Source organism: Ruditapes philippinarum, unplaced genomic scaffold (assembly GCF_026571515.1).
Source record: "Ruditapes philippinarum isolate M1 unplaced genomic scaffold, ASM2657151v2 ctg2772_1_1_1_1, whole genome shotgun sequence".
In the NCBI taxonomy this organism is placed as follows: Eukaryota; Metazoa; Mollusca; class Bivalvia; order Venerida; family Veneridae; genus Ruditapes; species Ruditapes philippinarum.
This window is the reverse complement of record NW_026864662.1, coordinates 232007-258193: the sequence shown is the minus strand read 5'-3', so window position 1 is coordinate 258193 and position 26187 is coordinate 232007. Positions and strand designations below refer to the sequence as shown.

Genomic DNA, 26187 nt, shown 5'->3' with positions numbered 1-26187 from the left:
CACGGCAAAACCACAAAGAGAACCACAAAAAGACTTGGTACTAATCATTCCTGTAAAATTTGGATGAAATTGCACCAATAGGTTTTAAAAAGTAGTCCAGAAAAGCTTTCGTTTATCTTAAGCCAGTCAATTTAGCCAACATATATGCTTAACATAGAACTAATTGCAACAGTTTTTTATTTTATATTCATATGAAGGCACAATAAGTGTACTTTTTCTCATAAAAAGTCCCAGCATGTTGCACTTTTTGGTTAAAAACAAGTTTTGATCAAGTGTAGTGTTAGAATAAACTTGCGAAGTCCTGGACTGTATGTTCCATTAAAAATACATATTATTCTTGAGAAATTAAACATATGTTTTACTTTAAACATAAAACTATGTTAAAGTGACAATTCTTAGTATTTGTATTCTCTAAATAGCTTTATAAAGTATCTTATTTTTAAACTTTTATAAAAAAAAACAAAATATAAAACATAACCCCACTTACTTTGTTTTAACAACGATCTATTTTTAAAAAAAGTTATTAGATAACAAACAGTTTTAGTTAATCTAGAAATGTTTCAAACTCATATTTACTACAGTAGATGGGTGAAAAGACAAGATTAATAAGAAATACACCCCTCATGAGTCTTAAATAATTCACTGAAAGTGAGTTTGTCCTCATGTACATGTTATCTCTAATTCTGTTATATTTTATCTATCAATGTATGTAAATCTGCCAACGTTTGGGAGTTGGAACATTCTAGTCCATGTTTTCGACAAGTACATTTTTTTCAAGTTTGCAGTAACAACGGATAATTTTAAGTAGTTGTTCAGGTGCACGGGGGCGTTTTAACTGGTACCATTCTTTCATGACAAATGCACCATCCATAATCCAGATGATCCAGCGATGTATCGCCGATCCTTACTTTATTCTGATAATACACTCTAAGGGAATGAAAATGTGCAGCTGATGTGGTTACTACAGTGGAAGTGTGTGTACCTGAACAAATGTAGAACTTGAAGCGACCTTATTTGCATATTTCTGGTATTTTAAAACATTAATATTTCCGACAAATTTTTCATCATACAAAGCGATCATCAAATGTTCACCAACACGCGTTATGTCAACCAGATTACCTGTTCTAAGGAAATCATTCCAATGCTTTCTAAACACTGGACTTTTGTTGAAAAGTTTCAGAATTCTTAACTTTCCTATTCAAAAAATACGAGACGTAGTGAAGCAGCCTGTGAAGTATGTAGCAGAGGAAGAAAAACACAGATGTCAGATCAAAACACTAACTTTGCCTTCCGAATGCCCATACTTTCCCTTTCTCGTTTTCTTTGAAACGGATCGGAATACTACATCATTTAAATCATTTCTGAAGTAGTGGCAATGTAACCTCAACAGATTAGTTTATTTTATGCTTTTCAGTGGATTACTGATTTATCCGTGAAAATCATATTTGATAATTTCACAGTGAAAATTATCAAAATATAATTTCACACTTTTCAATGACGTAACTACTTTTTTAAGATTTTCCCCATGTGGTACCTCAATTTTATTTTTGCTGAAAATTCTGACAATGTCAGGTCATTTAAAGAAAAAGCAAAGCTGAAATTGATAAATATTTTAAATGTCAGAAGTAATAAAAAGAAGAAAAGATACTTCTATTCATTCAAATTCCAATCACCAAATTTCGTCTCTAAAATTTTTGTTTCATTTTTACAGTCTGAAAAATACATTCCTTCCACATGCAAAACTGCTCTTGATGACATTTGGGCTTATTAAAGTATCCTACGAGCAATAACTGCCGTACGCTTTATGAAAAAATGAAAAGAAATGACAGCCATCAGCTCGAAGAATACGTAAACAACCCAGCGTTCCTAAACCAGGTTCCAATTTTTCCATTTTCCTAGCTGCTTTTTGAGTGTTTTCACATCTGTCAACTTATTTTTGTCTGTTACAATCCTCAAATAAGTTTTCTTTCTTTTAAAAAGGTGTATGACTAACAAATCCAAATGATATCCCTCTGAATCAAACACAATTATTTTCCTCCCGTGAAATACACAACTTTAAAAAATGGCTGCCGCTTACATCTAACAAAGCCAGGTCTAATATAAATTCGCAGTAAGTAGCAGAAATATGGATGGATGGTTGGACTTTTTCTCCTACAAAAATTGTTTGTTTTTATTATTAAAACAAGCGATCATTCATATTTTTTTAATAAAATGAATGATATTACCGTCATTTAACGTTGATTGTCGGACTTATTTTTCAGCTCAAGACTTCTTGTATTTTAATGAGAAATTCCGACTAAATGAGGCTCTCAATGGGGAAAACAAACTTCAATATTAACGAGCATAAAACAAAAAGAAAACTTGTTTGTTGTGTAAGATGTAATTTTATTTCATCTACGCCACTTGTGAGAATACTGTTTTTAAAGCCCACTCGATGAAATAAAATTTCATCTTACACGCAAACAAACAAATATCCTCTATAGCTTCTCCAGGCACATAGAAGTTATGTGTTTCTGCTAGACTGATGGCTGTTTGGACGATTAAAACATAAGCATCATCAATAGCATGGCAAACAGAAAAGACGCTCGAATAGTAATTATGTGTCAATTTGAACAGCCTCACACTGTACCTTTGTCTTTTTTCTCACTCAGTGTTACAACTTGCATTGATCTCTTGAAACTAAATCTTGCTGCAGTTTGCCCATTCATATCTCTCACTCTCGATTTGCCAAGTTCTTCAGCATTTTCAACATTAACGGATGGATCTGCTTTTACACCTGTTTTAATATTAATATATAATTGAATAGTATTCTTTCTGTCAGCAAGGTCAACAATGTTTTCATTTCTTTAAAATCTCGAACCAATCTTGAAATGCCTGTTTCTTCGTGCTGATCACTTGTTTGAAAAAGATGTGCCAGTAAATTCCTACATGGCATTGTTCATTTGTACACAAATCGGCAAAATAAAAATTTGACCTTTGATGTTCTGTCATTCCCCGTCCTCTGGTTAGTCCACCTGTTGATTTAAGTGACCTCATTAATACTTGTTCGATCACCAAATCTGTCGATAACCCTGACCAATAGCGATCGGATCTTAGAATGGTATGCAATCCTGCTATTAATGTTTCATATACATCCGGACTGGTATCCCTCAAACGAAGTATTGATTGTCAATAAATGTATGCACTCTTCTAATATATATATTATGACCGGATGCTGAAAAAAGGAAGCATCGTACGAAGAGTCATAAAATGCATATCGAATTTGCCTGTTGGTTCGGCTCTAATGAATTGATACCATAGTCATGTACACATACCACAGCCTAGCAGTACGACTTTCGCATAATTCTTGTTTTTCTGTTTCCATTACAGTTTGAAGATGATTCAAGCTTTCACATTCATTCAACGTTTCACACAATGCTTTATCTTTGTTAAACGTCTCATATACTCTAGCGTGGTCTTGCATTTCTTTATAGCTCAACATCTCTTTATAACACGGTGACATTTTTTCATTTTCAAAGTTATTTGAATGTTCAAATGTTTCAGCTCTTCTTGGACTGGTTTCAGAAGTGTCTGATTTCAAGTTAGATTCAATACCCTTTTCCAGCAGCAAAACTGTATATGCATTTATTTATCTACTAGCATGTGACCTCTGAAGGCACAGTGACAGCTTTACCAGACAGTATGTGCGTAACAGCATTTGGTGCATATATTGACTCGAGCACGTCCTGTAGGCCTGATCCGGTCATAATATAATCCTATACAGCCCAAAAATCTCTGTTATGGAACGCCCCTAAGCGCAAAACTATTTTCTTTAATGGGTTTGAAGGTCCTTGACAGTAGATGATATCAAGTGCTTTGTGATAAAGTGTCTGATCAAAGGTTAACACTTGTGTTTTTCTGTATTTTTGGGATTGTTCACAGACGAAATTAAGAGTTGATTAGATACACGTAGCAACGCTTGGACTTAGATCTATCATAGGCATATAAATTATTGTTGACTTCTTCGGAAATGATACACCAGGCTTTTCAAATGTCTGCATAAACCCTGACCAGTTTGGTCTTGTTTCTTTCAACGGCCAAACAAGCTTGCAAAGCATGTCCTATGACTCACTTTATTATTTTTCATTTGAATATCAGGTAGTTCCCAAAACCAGTAGGCCTCATCATGTGACTCTGATTTCACGAAATACTTAATGTCAACTCTTCCAAGTGTTGATATATTATTTATTGACACGTCTTTTCTAGGGACATCCACAGTCATTGCAGGTCGCGGAATGGAAGTGGCTATGATTTCTATTCCATGGAACGTATTATGTCCATCCAGAGTTGTTCTTAAATTGTGGTCTACATTGTCAGCAATAAACTGCAAAAAAGGCGAGCCTGTATCTTGGCATGGTATTTTTGTTAATAATTCAGCGGCATAATTTGCTTCGTAGTTCTGGACTTTATAGCATGAGCAACAAAACCCAAGGCTATTCAATGTATCTACCAAGAACCTAAATCTAAAATGGTGGTACAACTGAACACCAAGTCCAACTTGTAATGGAGCAAATAAATAGTTTGGTCGACAAGATTGTATTATACTTTGTCCAATTGATGCAATTTTTACACATTTTTTTTTTGAGGTAACCATTTTTCAAGGAAATGTTATAAACTGTCTGGTAAGTATTCAAGGTTTTTTTCTTGTTATGAAATTTTACTGAATAAAGGATAACTTTCGTTTTGATTAACTAAGTTATTGATATTAGTTTTGATTAATTTAGCAGAAGCATTAATTCTTTGTTGTTTCTTTTCATCATCAGATAATTCTCTTGATTTCTCATAAAAATTTGAACAATTGAATAAACACTGAGTCAGTATCATTCCTATCTCCAATGTTACTGCCAATAACCGCTTCTCTAAAGTGATCCATTATTTTCTTCTTCATATGTTTGATTGGATAGGACTTCTCTCCACATATACGGTCATTTTGTTCACTAAGTCTGTGACTTTTAAGCTTGCATTTTCACAACTTTCATTGATATCTATAAGTTGAAAGCATCTTACTGCTCATCATTTACTGGCCTTTCAGGAGATTTAATTTCCTTTGCTTACAGAGACTTTTGTACTAGATTAAATGCCCTAGTAGGCCAGTAAATGTAAAGAGACACCTAAAACTAATTGCAAAATATTTTTTATCAACACCTCACGAAAGATCTAAATCTTAAGTGCTTACCATAAAAAGTCCCGGAATTTTGGGTTTGCAATTAAAAAGATAAAAGCGGTTTTATGAAGCGATTTTTTCCGTTTTAAAACTTGCTTCGACTACGCTACCATACAAGTAGATTTCACGCGCATTGTTTGTGACGTCACGGAAAATTAGTATGGCGGCGCCCAAATTGAATTTAAAACGGCGGCCAACAACTTGCGTTTTGGAATTTTTGAGCCGTTTGAGGTTAAGTACAAGGTTTTACCTCAAAGTTTAGGTAGATTTAAATTAGCCCAATATTATTTCAGATGTTTAAATCACAAATCTTTCGGCGATAACGTTTAGACAATAAAGAAATCAGCGAATAGTTCATGCTTACGTCATTGTAATAAAATAATATTAATTATCAAAATACTTTGAAATTACATGCAAAAGTATTCACCCACACGAATACTTTTTACTTTTCTTTCATTTGCATTTTGTCATTTCTTTATTTATTTATATGAAACAAAAATATTACTTTGATTGTTGATGATTTTTTTGTTCTACGGATGCAAATACGGAACATAAATCTAACATTTGGTTTATTATTTTTGCTACTCTATTTCGATTTATTTTTCGCTTTCAATAAAGTTTTACCATTTTGGGAACACAAGAAAATTCAAATTGACTGTTTAGGAATTGCTATGTGTCATTGCCAAATATAATAATAATATAATAATAAAAAACTTGTTGTAAATTGCGAGATAATATAATTAACAAACTCATAGTCATGGAAAACATTGTCTTATTTTGAATCATGGCCGTTTTTTTTTCATCGCTTTTCTGAAGTCTATAAAAGCACAAAATAATTTTCTTCGGCTATTTATGACATGATTAATAAGACCATGAAGTACAAAAACATTGTCTGTTGTACCCATTCCTGTCCGAAACCCCGCTTGGGCCTCAATGTAAACTCCATAATTTTCAGCCCATGTACACAGACGATTATTGGTTTCCCTAGTAAATAGTTTACCTAAAGTGCTTAAAAGCGTAATCCTTCTATAGTTATTAACGTCATTTAATGAACCTTTCTTGTGTAATGGCACCACAAAACCCTCAGACCAACTATCTGGAAAATAACCCAACTCATAAATTCTATTGAACAGAGACAATATAAAAGGCATTAATGTATCTTTACCATGTATGAAAAATTCGTTCAAATATAAATCAGGACCTCCACTTTTATTTGAGTTTAATTGTTTAACTGATTTAATTAGCTCCTCTAAATTAAAAGGTACGTTCAACTCATCGAACATCAAATAAAACTCGTTATTTTCATAACGTTCCAAAAAATGTATAATATCTTCATCTGGCATAAAAATCTATCTTCAGTGTTATTAACAGATTTAAAATAGCGTTCAAAAACATTCATAGGTACATTTGAATTACTAACTCCAGATTTTTCCTTCAACATGTTCCAGTATAACTTAGCATTTTTCAACCTAGCATTGACTAACAAGTCTGTTTTTTGTTTATCATAATTAAATCAAGCTTTACGTATACAACATTTGTAATCAGAACGTTTTGAAACAAGATTTTGCCTGTTTATATCAGTTTTATCTAATCTATACATATTTAAGGCATCGTAAATTTTTTTTCTTTTATCATCACATTCAATGGTGTACCATTTGTTATTGAAATTTGGAAAAGTATTGTCCCTTGCATTATTTCCAATACTACATTTAAATAAAGGCGACGTAACTCCGTCAATAATACATCCCAACTGGTCGATACATTTATCGATATCTGAATTACAATTTGCAATATCAACATTCAATTGAAAATTATTCAACTGTTCTAATGTACTACTTTCAGTTAATCTAGATTTATACAATAACGTGTTTTCCTTTTTCCACACATATTTGGTGCTAACATTTTCATAGATTTTGTCATTTCCATCAGTATATGGAGTATAAGTAGGGACATTGAAAACAAAATTAAAATTGATAAGTGCATGATCAGACAATAAGTTAGGATCACTGATATTAAAATATTCAATATATTCAAATAAGTTCGTTGTACTACACACATAATCAACAAGTGAATTTCAATTTGAAGTAAATTTTCCAACATTTTTGTCATTACCAAAACAACCATTTAAAATTCTAATACCCGTTTGTTTGCATAAGTCTAAAAGCATAGTGCCATAATCATTTAAATGTCCCTTATCTTGTGATACTCGTGGTAAATAATTATCAATACAATATTCATCAGGTAATATATCAATATTAGAAAAATTATCATCTACAACAAAGCACTGTCAGATGTGCGTGAGTTCATATCACCACATAACACAATGTTTAAATTTCCCTCATACATTAAATCTAATTCAACAAGCTTATCTAAAAGTCTATCATATGTGTGTGTATCCATTAATGGAGCACTAGTACTATTTTTTGGGATAAAATATAAAAGACAAATCAATAAATCATCTTCAAGACCCAACTTATCTTTACTTATCTTTATACAGACTATATCGTCATTACTAGTAAACACCATCATGTCACTTGTGACTGTGTATTACGTACGTAAACCATTACACCACCAGACGACCTATGCGCATTTGGATGAATATCAGTTCTATTTACAGAAAAAAGTTCAAAATTCTCAACGTTATAGTTAAACATGCTATTTCCCCATGTTTCTGTAAGAAGCACCAAATCATTGGAACTGAACACTTGTTGTAACTCCGGAGAGTCTAATTTATTTGTTCGTTTTGAGATAAGAACCTGAATGTTCAACAGAGCACAACGTAGCTTCACCTTCTGGTTGTCGCATGCCTAGTGGTCTGTTTGCGCTTCCGTAGTTGAAACTCCGTTGTCGTTTACCTGCCTATTATCAAGGTCACTTGACTGTAACACAGGTGTAGTGTGTCTATTTTTAGACTTGGATTTTCCCACACGCGATGCACTAACACTTTGTTCTCGCCGGTTGTAAGGTTTTGATGATTTTGTGCGCTTATCAGCCCGTGGAGTTGATCGAACTGTCTTAGAAACTGACCGCCCACGCACTGGTGATTTAGCTGTGTTGACATGATTTTGTAATGTGTAAATTTCAGTGGATTTTACATGTGTTTCCTCTAAAAGAGATAAAGAGTCATTTTGATTATGCACATTATTACGTGTAGTAACACTATCGTTCAACGGTTTTAATAACAAAGTTTCACCACCATTTTGTATACTATTGTCGACATTATTTTGAGCAGCAGAATTCGAGACCAAAATATGGGACTGTGTACCATGATTGTCACATGCATTTTCAACATGCTCTTTTGTGACGATGCTAGGCTGAACAAAATGTGAAATATGATGCTCAGAGACAGGAGGGTTATAATCAACATTGGCTTGCGGGATAATAGTAGGGTGCATCTGTTGCGCAACACTAGGAAAAGCAGCCAACTGCTGCCTTATTATTTCACTGTTCGTAGTGGAATTTATAGCACTAGCATACGCAAATGGACTATGCACAAATGTAGGAATATGCTCAGATTGTGGAGTCGTACGATGAGTCATAGTTTGTGTGTTTATGGATGGATGGACACTCGACACTAAAGGGTGAACACTTGACATGAGGAGTGGAACACTTGACACGGTCTGAGGAGGAACACTGGGCACAATGTTCAATGGAGCGCTCGTCTGCTGATGTAAAGGGCCAGTAGATATCTTATTAACTTCCATAGGTATTGGACAAGAATTTGCACCATTTGAATATTGCGGGGGTGAGTGCAAATTACAATCTTTGGAATTGTAATTGGTTCTAGGTGTTGATGCTATACTATACTCCTCAATTTTAGTTAACGTACAAAGCATGTCAATATTTATGTAACGATTCCATTCCGGCAACTCGTCTTGCTCTAAACGACAGTCCATTATCAACTTGGCAGGGTATACTATTTGTACTTTAGACTGGGGGAATTCCCTTCTAAGATCCTTCAACTTTTGGTATAATCTAGCGCGTGCATTTTGGATTTCCTTCGGAAAGTCGACCGATCGACCGAAAAGCGCGTTTCTTTGAGCATATAGGTTTTACTCATTATTTGCTCAGTGTTGCAGAAATCTCTGAAGTTTACAATAATTGGACGGAGCTGAATGTTCTTACTATGATCTGGTTTACCGATCCTATGGGCACGTGCTATATAAATTTTCCTGGAGTCGATATCTAGATGGTTAGCTAAAAAGTCAGGTATAATCATGAAACAGTTCTCTTCCCTGGTCTCTGCGAATCCCCGGAAAATCAGATTGTTCCTACGAGATCTGGCATTTCCATCAATAGACCTATAGACTACCGATTTCAAGCATTCAGTTTGGGCATTTGTGATTTCGGTTACTTGTGCAATTTTTCTATTAGTGTCAGTAATGCATCTCTCGAAAACATTCTCGAAATTATCAAATCTATAACCAAGTTCCTTTTGATCATGTTATAGAACGAATATCGTCAAACATACAACCAAGTTTTTCATGTAAAGAAGTCTGCATAAACTCTTCTCGAGTCATTTCTTCATTTTGGCGCACTAATGGACCGAACCGGTTCTTTGTTCTTACCGAATAATCGTTATCTGTCATCATTGTTTATCAAATAATATACAGTTTGATAATCTGTATCCATTCACTAACTATATATCTATCAATATTTCAATATTTTAAGTCCACAAATTTTCTTTTAAACACAAAAATCATTTTTTTTCTAGAAGTAAACAGAGATTGAAAATTTTCATGTCCGCCATATTTAATACCCGGAAACCATTCAGTAAAATTCAAAATGACTGTTTAGGAATTTCTATGTGTCATTGCCAAATATAATAATAATATAATAATAATAAAACTTGTTGTAAATTGCGAGATAATTTAATTAACAAACTCATAGTCATGGAAAACATTGTCTTATTTTGAATCATGGCCGTTTTTTCATCTAGTTTAACTCAACAATCATTAAAACTTTAATAAAATAGCAATGAAATAATATCATTTTATATTTTTACTGGTATCTTATTGGTTTGATGTTTAATTCATAGGTCTACTTATTAATATATGACGCACGACGCGAAAAACCCGGTCTTCCCGTACTTCACTTTAGTGTTGTTATATTTTTCTGGTCCTTCGGGATCATTGATGCCAGCACTATTAAGTGTTGAGAATTGAGTACCGCTCAAGCCGATGCTAGGGGGCGTGACGGATGTTGCACGTATTCATTATCCCTCATGTACAGAATCAATCAAACCGAGTCTGCAATTATCTTGTAATTTTGTTGTGATTAATGCTTCTGATGGATCACTTTGTTTCCAGATTTTTTAATGACATTTCTTTTCGAAATTTGGTTTTTATCTCATTTTTGTAGAGATTTTCTTTCTGAAAATAAGATACGTAGTGATTGTCTTGACTAACACACGCTCGCAAGCCTCGCAAGCTTCACACCAAATATCTATTGCGCTCTTTTGACACCCCCAGGCGTAATAACTCATGGACGGACACCTGAACTGAACCAGAATCCTGGTTACTTCGAGACTTGAATCAACTGTTTCTCGCTTTCGGGTGTTATTCTGGCCATCACCGTACCCAGTGTGTCTGACTGGAACCGAATGTGCTGGGATTTTCTATCAAAAGAAAACGATAAATAACCGTATTGAGAACTGTTACAAACTTAATTCCTAACATTCCTCTATAAATTTATAAATTATTCTGTACAGTTTTAAAAATATTTTAGTTAGATGAATGGAACAGATGATTGGACAGCTCTGTCAACATGGTCACGTGACTGAATTTCACATACTGTTACTATCAGTTTGTAAAATAATAAAATTTAAGACCATCCTTACCTATAAATTTAATTTAATTATAGAAGGAATGATATAGAATTTATCTAATGTTAAAATCTTTTACTAGATTTGGCTTAAATATACTCTTTAAGGAACATGAATACGTTCTAATTATACGGTATGGACATTTTTGACTTCATGTTATTATAAAAATGTAAGTAAAGTAAATTAGAGTTACTGGTAAACGATTTATAGAAACAATACACCCTTACACTTTCATGTATCAGATATTTTCTCTTTCTATGGTACAGCAACTCCGACTTGAAAGTAAGGTACTATTACAAACCGTTTGACCATTATATCATTGTAAAAAGATTGCTATAAGCATACTGAGTATATCGACAAGGCAGGAGTCTAATTAACTTGATTCTGCAATGTCCAGATTACCATCGACAGCACAGCGGCAAGTCCACTTGTCCCTTTACCATCTGGACCTATCTTTTGACCTTCGTCATTCAGGAAGTTGAGTTTTTGTAGGATGTCATCCAGTCTGGATTTTACGCAGGGTTAAAAAGTATATTGGGCCGATCTGGTGAGAAAAAAAGAGGCAAACTGACATTCTAACTGAAGGGACAAACTTTTCTTCCGTGTCACGTGTGGCAACACTACGCCGTAAACATTCATTACCTATGAAATACCAAAAAAGAGATCCATAGTTAAACATAAATTAAAGTGACATTATGCCTATCCAAGTATAAATGGTGGGTTAAAGTTCAAAGTCAAAACAACTTGAGATTTTTCCATAATAGGTTTCAATTTTAAATTATAGATAATAGTCCCGGTGAATAATCAATAACACACATGAATCACAATAACTTCTATAGATATCCTTCGGAATATATCGTTAATGCTCCGTTGATAAAAAAAGTGGGGCAGGCCTTTTATATTTCAGGCAAATTATCATACTTTATCCTTGGCAATTTTCATAATCTACTATTGTTCAATGGCCATTATGATAGTCAATCTTTTTAAATATATAGTCAAATGAACTCAACCAGACAGATTGAGCGTAATGTACCTTGAAGATAGAGGTAAAAACAGCGCATTTGAGCCTTATTAAAGCAACGATCTTTATAATTACGGTAAAAAAATCACGATATTACCTGAATATGTAACATATGGTACTAGTTAATGCAATTCGATCAATATATGAAAATATAATTACGCTTCAAACCAAAAATATATAGTATTTATACAGAAATTCATGCTAGGACTTTAGAAAATGACATTTTAGCATGATTTGAGTAAATAACATCAATTTACTATTTTTGTCATTCGTTTGTCTAAGTATCCCTTTTATTAATTCTATAAAATATACTTTATAGATACACTTACTTCAAACTCCTCCTCCATCATATAAACTTTCCTTAAAATTCCGACGATAAAAAGCATTTCCGTGTTAACACGTGTTTACGCAAACAGACGTCATTAATATTCAAATCGCTGTAGTGCACTTTTATTGGCGTGTCATTAAGACCGTTTTTCTCGCGTCGTGCGTCATATGTTGATCAATATTTAAAAAATGTAATATCTCTAAACTATTTGATCTCAATCAAAATTAGTGATCTTTTCTTCCAGGTGGACACCAAGTTCCTGAGTCAATCAATGACAACGAAAGGGATACTAAGGGATAGGTTCTGCTTGGAAAAACATTCGCTTGAAGTAGAAATAAATCCAAACATTCGTGTTCATGTTTTACGTCTCAAATTTGTTTTTGACAAAACATTTATAGCAGATACATTTTCTTGAAAGAAAGATCTGTAACTCCCAAATTTCAAGTCTGGATGGTTATTTTGTGGAACTTTTGCTTGATAAAGTATATTGAATAGAAAAAGATCTTGTTTTCTAGAGCACTATCATGAAAAAAATATGGTTATCAGTGGGCAGATAACGTCGTCTGCCTTGTATTTTGACTTACCTTCGTTAATACAATGTACCATTGCCATCAGTGATGTAATGTTAATTCAAGGACGGACAGGAAAAGGCATTCTGAGGACATATAAAAAAGAAATATATGAACCACTTACATTCAGAAGTCCTGGTTGATCAGGAAAGAAAGGGAACAGAGAGATGCTTCTTAAAAGGTCTTTTTATTTACTAACATTTAGTGACTTAGTGTCCGAAATGACAAATACATGTTGCAACGAGGCCAAACATATGAAGACTACTTTGGTTATAATGTGGTAACAAGCATTAATGATGGTCATTGGTGTCTGGTTTATGTAACCATTTGACTAAAAATTATGTTAAATCAAGAAAGGATAAGTAAAAAGAAAATTACACGTTGTTGGTTGGTACTACGGACCACAACAGTAAGCAACATTGAATTTACCAGAGCACACTGTAGCCACCGCATCATTCCTGGGGAGACTGTCAAGTATTTTACCAGTACTATTACCTTCATTTACTCAATGAACTGTTACTTCTGTACCAGAACAGACATACAGTGGGAATAACCGTAGAAAGGATTTCATGATCAATCACAACGAAAGTGACATACACTGTCCTGGAAACCAACCGTGGCGCGGTGGCTGAACTGTGCTCTTGTGAATTCAATTTGCCTTGCATGTAATAAATTAATTTGGTAAATAAGTTAGTATACTCTGTGTATGCCATTGTTACTCAGTCAACCAAATAGAAATGAATATTGACATGTGTAAACATAAAACTGGTACTGTTTATATGAAATCAAATGTACATTATATCTTTATTTGCATTTTTGAAATTTTGTAATCTTTATTTGTATTTTTGATATTTTGTAAAAGGAGAAAATTAAGTTACCCCAATTTTGATAGACAGTGTATATACTTGTTATACTAGTAGTGTAAGTTTATTTGAGATTGTTGAGCGAGAGTATTAATATATATATTTTAAGTCTAAGCTTAGCAAGTTTGCTAGTAAAGCAAGGATGATGTAATCGTAGATTTATATAAACTATATATAAACACAATTAATGAACAAAGTTTTTTCTTTTTTTTTCTCAAGGAAACGTGCTGCATTTTAGATTAATAATATAAGGCTGACTTGGGCTATATATGCAAACAACGGCTTATAAACGGTAAAACCTGTCAAACATCTTTAATTATAACATTGAAATGTTCTATTAACTGATATAGGGCGGGGAGTGGATAAGGTCGTTGGCGTTAAACCAAAAACCTCTCACCAATGTATCTTTTAACTTTGAGCCATATAAGGGCCATATTCTTTCATGTGAGGCGACTATTCAGCTTGCTTGTTCTACTCAGGCGCTTATTTGTGCCTGATGTTATGCACGACGAGGTTCCTGTGGTCATCACCACATGGTTATATTAAAAATCGCCATATTACTTTTATAGTGCTGGTGAGACCTTAACCACAAGCAAAATATAATTCTCGATTCAATTAATTAATCCGTCAATTACTTATAACACTATCCTGCAAGAAATGCAGCCACTGTTTATCTCTTCGAGATTGTAAGAGACGACTAAATTAGTTCGAATTGCTGGAGTCTATGCACATCTCTAAACTCAAGTAGGTGAGGTGGCCTGGTGTTGCTTTAAGTTTTAACACCCTAGGTGAGCCAAATCATCTTTCCTATTTCGGCGCAAAATGGCCAAATTCGTGTGCCATAAAACAAAACAACCAAACAAAATATATTCTGCAACAATACCTGTAACCATGAGTAAATGAATGTCAGACGTTGCTTTGATAGCGCCAGCACGGCAGCAATCGCTCATCATCAGAGGCTCTTATGTTATAATTACATTTTTGAGAGTTATAAACATTCCTTTGAACCTTAAAATGGATTTAATTTGTCTTGTTTGATGAACCGACTGTCAAAATCTTATTTACTTTAATGATGCTATCAGGAATTATTCCTGGAATATATTTGTATTACTTTTGTAGTTTAATTAAAAAGTTAGTTATCATATGATACTCGCATTATCATATAAATAAAACATGGGTTTGAGGGTAATTGTAAAAATATCATCCCGAGGAAAATACTGTTACCCGAGGCGTAGCCGAGGGTAACAGTATTTTTACGAGGGATGACATTTTTTTTACTGTTTCTCACAAACCCATGTGTTATTTATTTATTACCCCGAACAAAAATACTGTGATGATCTGAAATTGTCAACTAAATCTAGCTGTAACAAAAAGAAACCAAGAGTAACAATAACTAACTTGTCCTTACCTTTTAAGTTTCAAGTGTACTTTAGGCTTACTTGAGAAGTTTTCTTTTTCTTTTATTCTTTAAGCAAGAGATGATACCAACAAATCATAAACATACAATAAGCTAGGTTTTATTTAGAAAACAAAACACTAACACATTTACACGGTTATGATCTGTGAAATCTGATCCTTCTGGTTCCAGAATATTCTTAGCATGTTTTTTGACAAAATAACGATGATATCCTATGTCTGTCCACCATATCTGTAACGTTTCAATTAAAATTAAAATTGTTAAATAATCCTTTGTTGCATGCTTAAATCGTCTGCATGTTCCAGTTTGACACATAATTATTTACATTGCAATTACTTCCGTTGAAAACGGATGTTTACTTTTTGACTATTCAACAAAAATATATTTTATACGCGAAAAGTACACCAGGGTGCAAACAACTAAATTTTATGAGTGTCACAGTTACTCCAGAGAAGAAAATTGATGTCCTATCAGGGTTTAACGTCGAAAATAAGAATGAATCGAGAAACAAATGATGGCCATTTTATTTCATTTAATTTAGAAAATAGACCACGTTACCAGATTTTATACTGGTAAAAAATACTGTTACCTATGTAACAGTACAAAATTCTTAGACACGTGGTACACTTGCATTAACAGTAAAAATAACTCCTAGAGGCCTATGGGAAATTAGCATTACGAAAAAAGTGAGGGGTAATTATATTGATTGACACTATAACTTTGTTATTTATTATTTGATAATGTAATGATATACTTAAAACAATTTTAAAATTTACAATAAATGTTGATATGTAAACCGACTTCCTGATTCCGTATATTTTTCATAAAATCGAAGGTGCTTTGTTTTATTGTGAGCTATATTGGTTGTGAAAATGCGGCAAAATGAATCCTGAAGTTTTTTACTTCTTGTCCCTCAAAGATTCAGAGAGATATAGAGGTTAAACTGCAATACCTGAAATTACAATAAAATCTTAATTTTATCATGAGGTATGTGATTTTACATGTATAAATTAATCTACTTAATGAAAATCAGACCTCGTAAAATAATTCATTTCATGAAATAAAGGCAGACGCTTTGATGCACAAAAGAATAAGACAAAAGTAAAGCAATATTAACTTACATTCCATTACTTGGAAGACATCTCCACTATTTTTTCTATTTCAGTCTGTATGCACACACCTGATGCAAATTGTCATCTTTAATATAAAACAAATATATAAAATTATTCCTTTTCAGAATTATTTTATCCTATATTTATACAAAAATGGATTGAAATAATAGTACAAATAATGCGCTTCTGTACCGAGTACGTAAATCAGATTCTTTTAAGATGAGAACTTTACACTAAACTAAACACTGAAGTTGAAACGTAGTATGCAGAAAATTTGACTTGTGAAATAAATTGCTATTAAGGTGTTTCATAAAAATTTTCATGGAACAACATTTGTTTGTTTCATTTTACGCCTTTTCCCAACAGTATTTCAGTCATATAGGCGGGTAGTTTCCTAACCATCGTTCCTGGAGAGTTACAACAGTACTAGACTACATTCCTCCGTGCTTAACTACCAAAGCATCTGCCGGGGATCGAACCCACGCCAGAGAGGAAACTGGATTAGAAGTCGTCGACTCTAACCCCTCGACCACGAAGGCGGTTCATAGAACAACGTGGAACTTAAGTTACTTGAAAACAAATAAAGTACTTTACTTGGGTAAAATGACTTTTTCCAGTTAAATTCAGTAATATCTTCTAAAGTTTTTCATTTTAATATTTATTCACATACAATGCAAATTCTTCACCTGAAATAAACAAAAGATTAAATATAGTCAATATTTTACATTTTGTTGATATTGCACGAGCTGATTTATATCCTATTTGCGCTTTAACAGAAAAAAAGTAGAAAAAAATGGAACAGGCCCTATGTTACTATTTAATTGCCTGAAATGTTTTACGATATAAATAAAGAATCCACACACCATTATTCGTTATAAATACTTTAAGTATTCTATTTTATCTAAAATGCCGTCTTACTTCGCATTTTAAAGACATATCCTGGAGTAAGATTCTACGCGGAGAATTTTTTCCTTTTTTGTACATATGTTCTATGGGTTACATAGAACAAAATCAGATTTAAAAAATAAGGGTCACCATGCTCGTTTTTTCACAATGTCGCTTTTTCAAGGGCCATTACTGTGTATGTCTTTAAAAAATGATATTCAGACAATTATAATCAATAATTGTAATAAAAGACAAGAAATATACATAAAAGTCATGATTTCTTCTTCAAATTATATCTATTGAGCATTTTAAAATACAACAAATATAAAAATCAGTACATTTTGGGTAAAATATGATGGAATTTATGTCTAAAAACTTTAACCGAAGGGTTGATAAACAGACAAAATTTTGACATTTGTGTCTGTAAAATAAATTCTTACGCAGAGAATTTGTCCATATTTCTAATTTAGTTAGCTAATTATGTATGATTACAGAAAATATAAAGAAATATATGCCTTACCATGCTCGTTTCTTAGTAAAATGGCAAGTTATTACCTCCCCTTAATAGTAAAATGTGGCTAAATGATCATATTTTATGATTTGTAGCAGTTATAAAGGGTACAGAAATGTAAAGTTTTAAAATAAGTAATACATTCTTAAGACTGCATAAAAATAGAAGTGGCTGTTATTTCATACTTGTCTTGGAAGAAAACAAAACAGTTTTATAACCTCCCTTTATATGTAAAAAATAGCCATTTTATAATGTATCTATTTTTCATAATTTTTCAACACCACGAGGACTAGATTTCCTTGTCTTACATGTTTTGTAAAAAAAAATTATTATTCTTCATATAAAATAAATAATTAAACATGATTTTTGTTTGTTTCAGTTATTATTACATCTTTCAATGAGATGTTCACAACTTGTATTCATGAGAGAAAAAACAATATGAAATATGATATAAAGCAATTTTTTCTATTCATTACATGCTTTTATACTTTTTTAAATAGTCAAATGCCATATAATATCAACAAATCATGATGTCACAAATGTTTTGGTAGAAAATAGTGAGTCAAAATTTTTAATTATAATTTACACTTCAACTTATGTTTGAAAATTCTGCTGAAATTCCTTTCAGCAATATACTTTTTTGTATATTTTCGTTTGGATGTACACAATTTTATGTACATAATTGAAAACACTTTTAATAATACGTCTAAGAGATGTGACTCTTGGTTTTCCATCTGATGACTTCTCTTTGAAAAGATGTGTTAGGCCCTCTAAACCATTGCGTTTTATTGCTAACTGTAAATGCTGTAAACAAAGACCACTACTAGCTATTCTATCCATTATTCCTTTTGAAACAACCTTGTCATTAATCAAACAGTCCATAGTTGACTTATTAGAGTCACAAGTCTGTTTTTATTTGTAAATATTAAATGAAGAAATAATTGTCTCACTATTTTCTACACAAACATTATCTCCAATGTTTGTTTGTAAAACTAATTGTTGCAGACTTTCAACATCAGCTAGTGCGATATGTGCTGAATATTGGACACTCATGAATTTGTTAACAAGATATTCTTGTTTGTAACAGTCAAGATCTGGATAAACTGATTTGAAAACAAACAATGTATCAACAGTCCCTATCACAATATCTTTGAAAGCATTGAGTAATTTGCAATTTTCAAATGCTCTGAGTAATCTAGCCTGAAATTATGACCTAAGAGAACACACTTGCCCCTGTGGTTTAACCATGAAAGAAACAATGTTAAAACATTATGTAGACTTTCACATTTAACAGATTTTCCTTGAAGACACATTATATTATTATGGACAGTCAAACCAGTAACTTCTGATGCTCCCTGAGAAATTGTCTGAGATGGCATAATATATTAATTATATTTTTCATTCCCACAAACAGATGCAATTTGTATAATATCACAAGTTTTGTGAAGAGATGTTGTTTCAATGTCACAGTATACTTTAACACAAATGTCTTCTTGAAGAATTTTACATGAGGAAGGCGGTTTAACGGCAGGAGGAATTTCAGTCACATCACAAATATTTGACATAGCAACACCTGACTGATAAGACGTTTCTTCTCTCACATCATTTGTGCACGTTTATTTTTGTTCTTTAACTTTTTGTCCAACTTCCTTTTTTTAAAGATTTTTGTATTTTCAAAAAATAATCTTTTTGCACGAGATTTGTCTCTTTTTGCTGCTAATTTGGCATAAAATCTACCAGGCGATACACCTGTTTTCAAATTCATTTTATTTATGTAAGAGTTTCCAGCATTTTTTTTTGAGCTACCGCACAACTTAAACGATTTTTCAAACTTCCAGATGCTGAATAATGGCAGCGTTTAGGTGCCTTTGATGAAAGCATGTTGTTGAAAGATTCAACTTCTTTAGTTGAAGCTCCAGGAGCAATTTTTTCTGCATTGAAAACAAAACTTTCAAAGACGTTATTCAGGTCTTTTCTTAATTCATCACCTGTTAGATCTTTTCCATAAGGAGTAGAACTGTGTCTGTATGTTTCTGGATTGTTATGGTAATTACACCAAGACTCACAGTTTGCATGATCTCCAAAGGCATGTGGTACAATCTGCTTTATGGCTGTTTGTAGACCAGATGGGTTTCCCTTGTTTTGACAAACTGCATAGGAGAAACATTTCTGAAACCATTGAATTAATTTGCTTGACAGGCACTTGTGTTTTTTTTAAGGCTGTATAAATTATTTCCAAGATGTATTTTGGTATGATTTATGTCCGACCATTTGGTGATGGGATGAGACACTGTTGTTTTAATTTAGCCATAGCTGTTGCATCGTCATCCATAATCATAACACCAACATGAACATTTTTTGATTCAACTTCCTGCACAAGGCTACACCCAACATCGGGTTCCATTGCTTTGGAGTTCCCATACCAGTTCTTAAAACAACTATGACTCGGAGGTACTTGTCCTTTACTTTCATAAAATATACATTTTCGGCAGCCCTTTGACCTTACATCATAGGCTACTATTTTACCAGTCTTGTTCCCGAATAAAGTACCTACACCAGACTTACTATCATAGCAACGGCTAGATCCACGTTTCTGCCAGTCCATGTCATATTTTAATACTTCAGATGGTATCTGATTGAAGTTTTCATCCCTGAAATTATTAAACATTTACAATATAAATATAATATGCAGTCTCATCAGGATCCATGTTGTTTGGTTACACAACATTCAACAGACATCCACACATACTAATATGGACCCATTTTGGTCGCAATCGCCTAAAGGTCCCTTATCTCATGACGCGCCTCATATTTTATATAAATATATTTTATGTTTTTGTTGAGTTCTACATCGCACCAACACTGTGAAATATATTTGGTCACTTTCCAGCTTTACTGGCGGAGGAAGACCACGGGCACAAGGGACCACCTGGATAGAACCATCGATACCTGGATAGCTTTGTCACATGAAAAATTCAAAGGCCCTGGCGGGATTCCAACCCACAGCGGTTTGGGGCAAATGGTTCTAAGTCAACAACTCTAAACACTTGGCCACGGAAGCCCATAATATTTTACGTAATAATGATTAAAATAGTCGGGGAATTATCATATGTGATGAAATAATCAAATTACAGACATCTAATTTGTCAAATTGAATGATGAGCTAAAACTAAAATGAAATCTGAATAAATCCACAATTTCTACATTATGTGAGATACAAAATGTAATATGTACCTGTCACAATCTTATTTTTTCTTTTTGTGTTTGAATTCAGAACTTCATTTCAGATTGTTATTTTAATTTTTTAAGTCTAATATTTATTCCAAATACTGAATAACATGATATATTCTAGGTAAGATGACATTATTATAAAACTGGCTAGACAAGTAATATAAGTATGTAGATATATATATATCAAAGTTTTTAAATATGTGTATACCTTTTATCATTTATCAGTTGAACTTCTTCCATTAATGCTTCCTCACATGTTTCCTTTGCTACATCATTGATATGACTTGCTAATTCATCTTCTCTTTCCTTCATAGAAGAAGAATGTAAACAAGGGATTTCCATTACTGACATGAAATTCTCAATCTGCCGAGCGCCAGTCCCACAGTGCATCATTCCTATAATGATAATCAGAACTGAGACATAGTGCTACAACAAAATTATAAATATTATTTTCATGGACAGGCAACATTATCATTGAAATACACGAAATTCAGTTACTGTAACTCTAAAATAATCGTTTATTCAATTTTACTTAGTTTCTAAACATATCTTTTATAGCCAATGCTGACAATAGACAAAAATTAAACATCATCTACAAAGCCATTACAAAGAATACTACATAATAAATAATACCAAAAATATAGATTCCAACACCAAGAGATGCTACATGTATGTATGTTAGATTTCTCAAACAAAAAGTTAGTCTACAAAAGCGTGATAAATGAAAAGGCATCTTGTTGCTTTTACAATGTAGTTAGTTAAAATATTTATTCATTAACTTGATAATACATTGAAAGGGTGGAGCACTGGAGCTTATTTGTACAAGATGTCAACTACCATATCTGCACCCTGGTTAAATAATAAAAACTTTAAGGAAATATTTAGAACATTTATATTAAGCATCACTTGACTCATAGATTAAAATAAACAACAAGATGCCATTTTTACTTAGGACAGAGTAATGTATAGTCTATATATATTAGTATAGATATACAGTATAGTACAGTGACAGAGGAAAATACATTCTAGTGCACGCATTCTAGTCTACAGTACCTGACATAAAATACTTACACAATTATCTTGAAAAATCAGAAAAAACACATTTTAAAATTGATTACAAGCTTTTTTACAAATTGAATAAAAAACCTAAATAATATTTATTTACACTAAAAACAATTAAGTCATACTCTAAACAGTTATGGTAGAGCCTGATAGCTCAGTCGGTAGAGCAATTACCTTATAAATGATAGATTTTGGGTTCGGTCCCTGATCTGGATTTAACTCAACGACACAACTTTGAGTGTTTTTTTCTTAATAATTTTTATCAATAGCCATAGGGCCTACTTTAATCATAAACATTTCTAGATTACAAATGGAAAATATTTTACCTAATGCTGCCTTTGTATTAATGTCGAAGATTTTTGGTCCTTTTTTGTTTACACGGCGACGTTTACTCGTCTCGACAGAATAAGAAACACCGCATATACAGTCTATATATAGCAGAGACCCATATCAATATCTCACTTCCCTTGAAATGTTACTTAGAATAAGGTTTTGACTGCACTCAGTGCACTTTAACTTGTCCGCTAAATATCCTAGTTCAACTATTCTACGACCTTCTCTCAAAGATGGCACATCGACACCAATTTCATCCACATTGTTGTCAACAGAACACTGAAATGATTCGTCCGAATCAGCGTTGACTTCTGTTACGCAGTCATTTTCACTCTCCGGTACATGCGACAAAACTTGATATTTCCGATACTTTCTGATCGTTTCTTTGAAATAAAGGAACCTGACTTACTCCACTTTCGCAAAGACATCTCAAACGGCGATTTATATTTGATTTTGACACTTTAGCTGTAATTGTGTTTTTTTATCCGAAGACTACTCAACTTTAATTAAACCCAACGCAAAAAACGAAATAAATAACAAGTAACGGAAAGTGACATGCCCGGTTTATGTGCGCAGTGACTACTCCCGGAAACGTCTTTAAGATGCTTTTGACTGAATAAATCTTTCTTTATATGCTAAAAATATACTAGTATAGGTTTTAAAAAGAGCAATGTTTAAAAATCCTTCTTCTCCCGAACCAAAAAGCAGTTGCTGTGTAGCATTCTAAAGAAAGCATTTTGCAAGGAAAAATCAAATCATGACCAAGCCCTTCATTGAAAGACTTCGCATTTTTTTTACAGTTTTACGTTAATAAGAAAGCGGATTTGACCAATGTAAAAAAAGCTTCAAATCCGCGGTTAACGGCTAAATATTTGGACTTATCATGACCCTAGTGTCATTTCGAATGCTTCTTGGTTGAAGTAGGGATTATTGTGCCATTATTAAATTAAAAGTCTATTTTTATTTCAGACATCCTTATGGAAGTTTTCATATATCTGAAAAGGAAAAGAATATTGAAATATATCGAGTATAAATTAAGGTCAGACAATTACAATATAGTTTCCGTATAACCTGATAGAGGTGCATAATAGTGGCCGAGTCAGAATAAGGTCGCCGACTTCATAACTGCTGTGGGTGAATTCCCGTCATGACGTTGGATTATTTGTATGTGAGGAATCTATCAAGCTAGTTTACGGAAGATCGTTGGTTCTAGTCAGGTGCCCGCTCTTTTCTGAAATGTTTCACGAGGGATTATCTGTGGTATGATCAGATCCCCACTCAAAATTCCATTTTATTTAGTTTCGTCTATTGTATTATCGTTGAGGGGAACACGCAATTTTTAACCTGGGGACACTGTATTTTTAACTTTAGTCTGGAATTTTATAAGAAGCCATCATCTGATTTTTATTAAATTACAGGATTACTTTTACAAGTTAACAATCTTCACTAAATTATTATGTGATTGTTGTATCTTATAATACTGCAAGTTTTTCATGGAATGGCACTAACGTGTCACAAATAAGGTTCCATGATAACCGCCATATGAACACATCTACAGATGTTGAAAAAACCCTAAAGTTTACCAGTTCATGCATGTTAAATATTGAATGGTGCTTAAGCTGGTACTAGGAGGCGTGGACGGTAGCTTGCAGTTGCCTCAACCGTCCATGAACAGGCTCAAGACATTCAAATTGAGCCTGTAACATTTTCATTTTGTCCGTGTTTGACTTTCTTTAAGGATTCTGTTTATCTATATCTTTTAACTAATAGGCATTATAAAGTGTAATGGAATCAAGCAATAATCTATTTTCCCTCCGTACAATTTGATAACAGTTACTGTTCTTGCTGTGGAAACAGTACAAGTACTAGTCCTTACATAGGACATTACTTCTGCAAAAAGTCTCAACATAGGTACTTAAAGAAAGGAAAATAGCACTGTAACTTTTCTGCTAAAGGAGAAATGTAATACAACCCTTCAAGAATATATTAAATAGAAAGGTGCTATTTCATGAAAATAATGGATTCACAAACTTTATTTGAAATTTGGAAAATATCTAAACTGTAACCGAAATCTGGGATAAACTGTAAAAAACCGGATCAAAGTCACGTGGTCTATATTGTAACACTGCAATGTAACAGCAACAGTAACGGTAACAGCATAGACCTAGCGATTTTTATCTTATTTTGTTACAGTTTATACCCAGATTTCGGTTACAGCTTAGACCTTCTATATACTAGGTAAAATATATGGATGATACATAGACTTTTAAATCTCAACTCAACTGGTGGGCTTATTTACGGAATGCCGTTAGGGCCATCGCCTATGAATGTGTTGATCTTAAACGTGATAATCGATAGTACGATGGTGAAAACGCGAAATCACGAAACTACGATGGTGAAAACGCGAAAACACGATGATGAAAACGCGAAAGTACGATGATGAAAACGCGACAGTACGATAATACGATGATGAAAACGCGATAAACTATCGTGTTTTCACCATCGTACTGTCGCGTTTTCACCATCGTAGTTTCGTGATTTCGCGTTTTCATCATCGTACTGTCGAGTATCGCGTTTCAGATCAAACCATTCATACGCGATGGCATTCCGGAATGCCGTTAGGGCCATCGCCTATGAATGTGTTAATCTAAAACGCGATAGCCGATAGTACGATGGTGAAAACACGAAATCACGAAACCACGATGGTGAAAACGCTATAGTACGATGATTAAAACGCGATAGTTTGATGATGAAAACGCGATAGTACGATGATGAAAACACGACAGTACGATGGTGAAAACGCGATAGTACGATGATGAAAACACGACAGTATGATGATGAAAACGCGATAGTACGATGGTGAAAACGCGATAGTACGATGATGAAAACACGACAGTACGATGATGAAAACGCGAAATCACGAAACTACGATGGTGAAAACGCGACAGTACGATGGTGAAAACACGATAGTTTATCGCGTTTTCATCATCGTAGTATCGTACTGTCGCGTTTTCATCATCGTACTTTTGCGTTTTCATCATCGTGCTTTCGCGTTTTCACCATCGTAGTTTCGTGATTTCGCGTTTTCACCATCGTACTATCGATTATCGCGTTTCAGATAAACCATCATAGACATTCATAACGACGAATTTGCCCTAACGGCCAGTCCGTCCTTAATTGCCTAGTTGTATCGGGCTCAATCTGTTCCTGGATACAAGTTTTTTCCAATCTCCTCAGTGCTCTACATTTTCCCTCAGTAACTACTACACCAAATTTGATAAAATTTACATGAATTTCTACCAAAGTTGTTCAAATGGTTTCGTTTGCAATCCGGGATACGAAAACCAAAAATATACTAGTATAGGTTTTAAAAAGAGCAATGTTTAAAAATCCTTCTTCTCCCGAACCAAAAAGCAGTTGCTGTGTAGCATTCTAAAGAAAGCATTTTGCAAGGAAAAATCAAATCATGACCAAGCCCTTCATTGAAAGACTTCGCATTTTTTTTACAGTTTTACGTTAATAAGAAAGCGGATTTGACCAATGTAAAAAAAGCTTCAAATCCGCAGTTAACGGCTAAATATTTGGACTTATCATGACCCTAGTGTCATTTTGAATGCTTCTTGGTTGAAGTAGGGATTATTGTGCCATTATTAAATTAAAAGTCTATTTTTATTTCAGACATCCTTATGGAAGTTTTCATATATCTGAAAAGGAAAAGAATATTGAAATATATCGAGTATAAATTAAGGGTAGACAATTACAATATAGTTTCCGTATAACCTGATAGAGGTGCATAATAGTGGCCGAGTCAGAATAAGGTCGCCGACT

At 33.3% G+C, this 26187-nt stretch overlaps 1 pseudogene; it reads right to left on the bottom strand.

Moving 5' to 3' along the window:
• Positions 1-17971: 17971 nt before the first annotated feature.
• Positions 17972-21357, bottom strand: LOC132726418 (uncharacterized; annotated as a pseudogene).
• Between the last annotated feature and the right edge of the window lie 4830 nt (positions 21358-26187).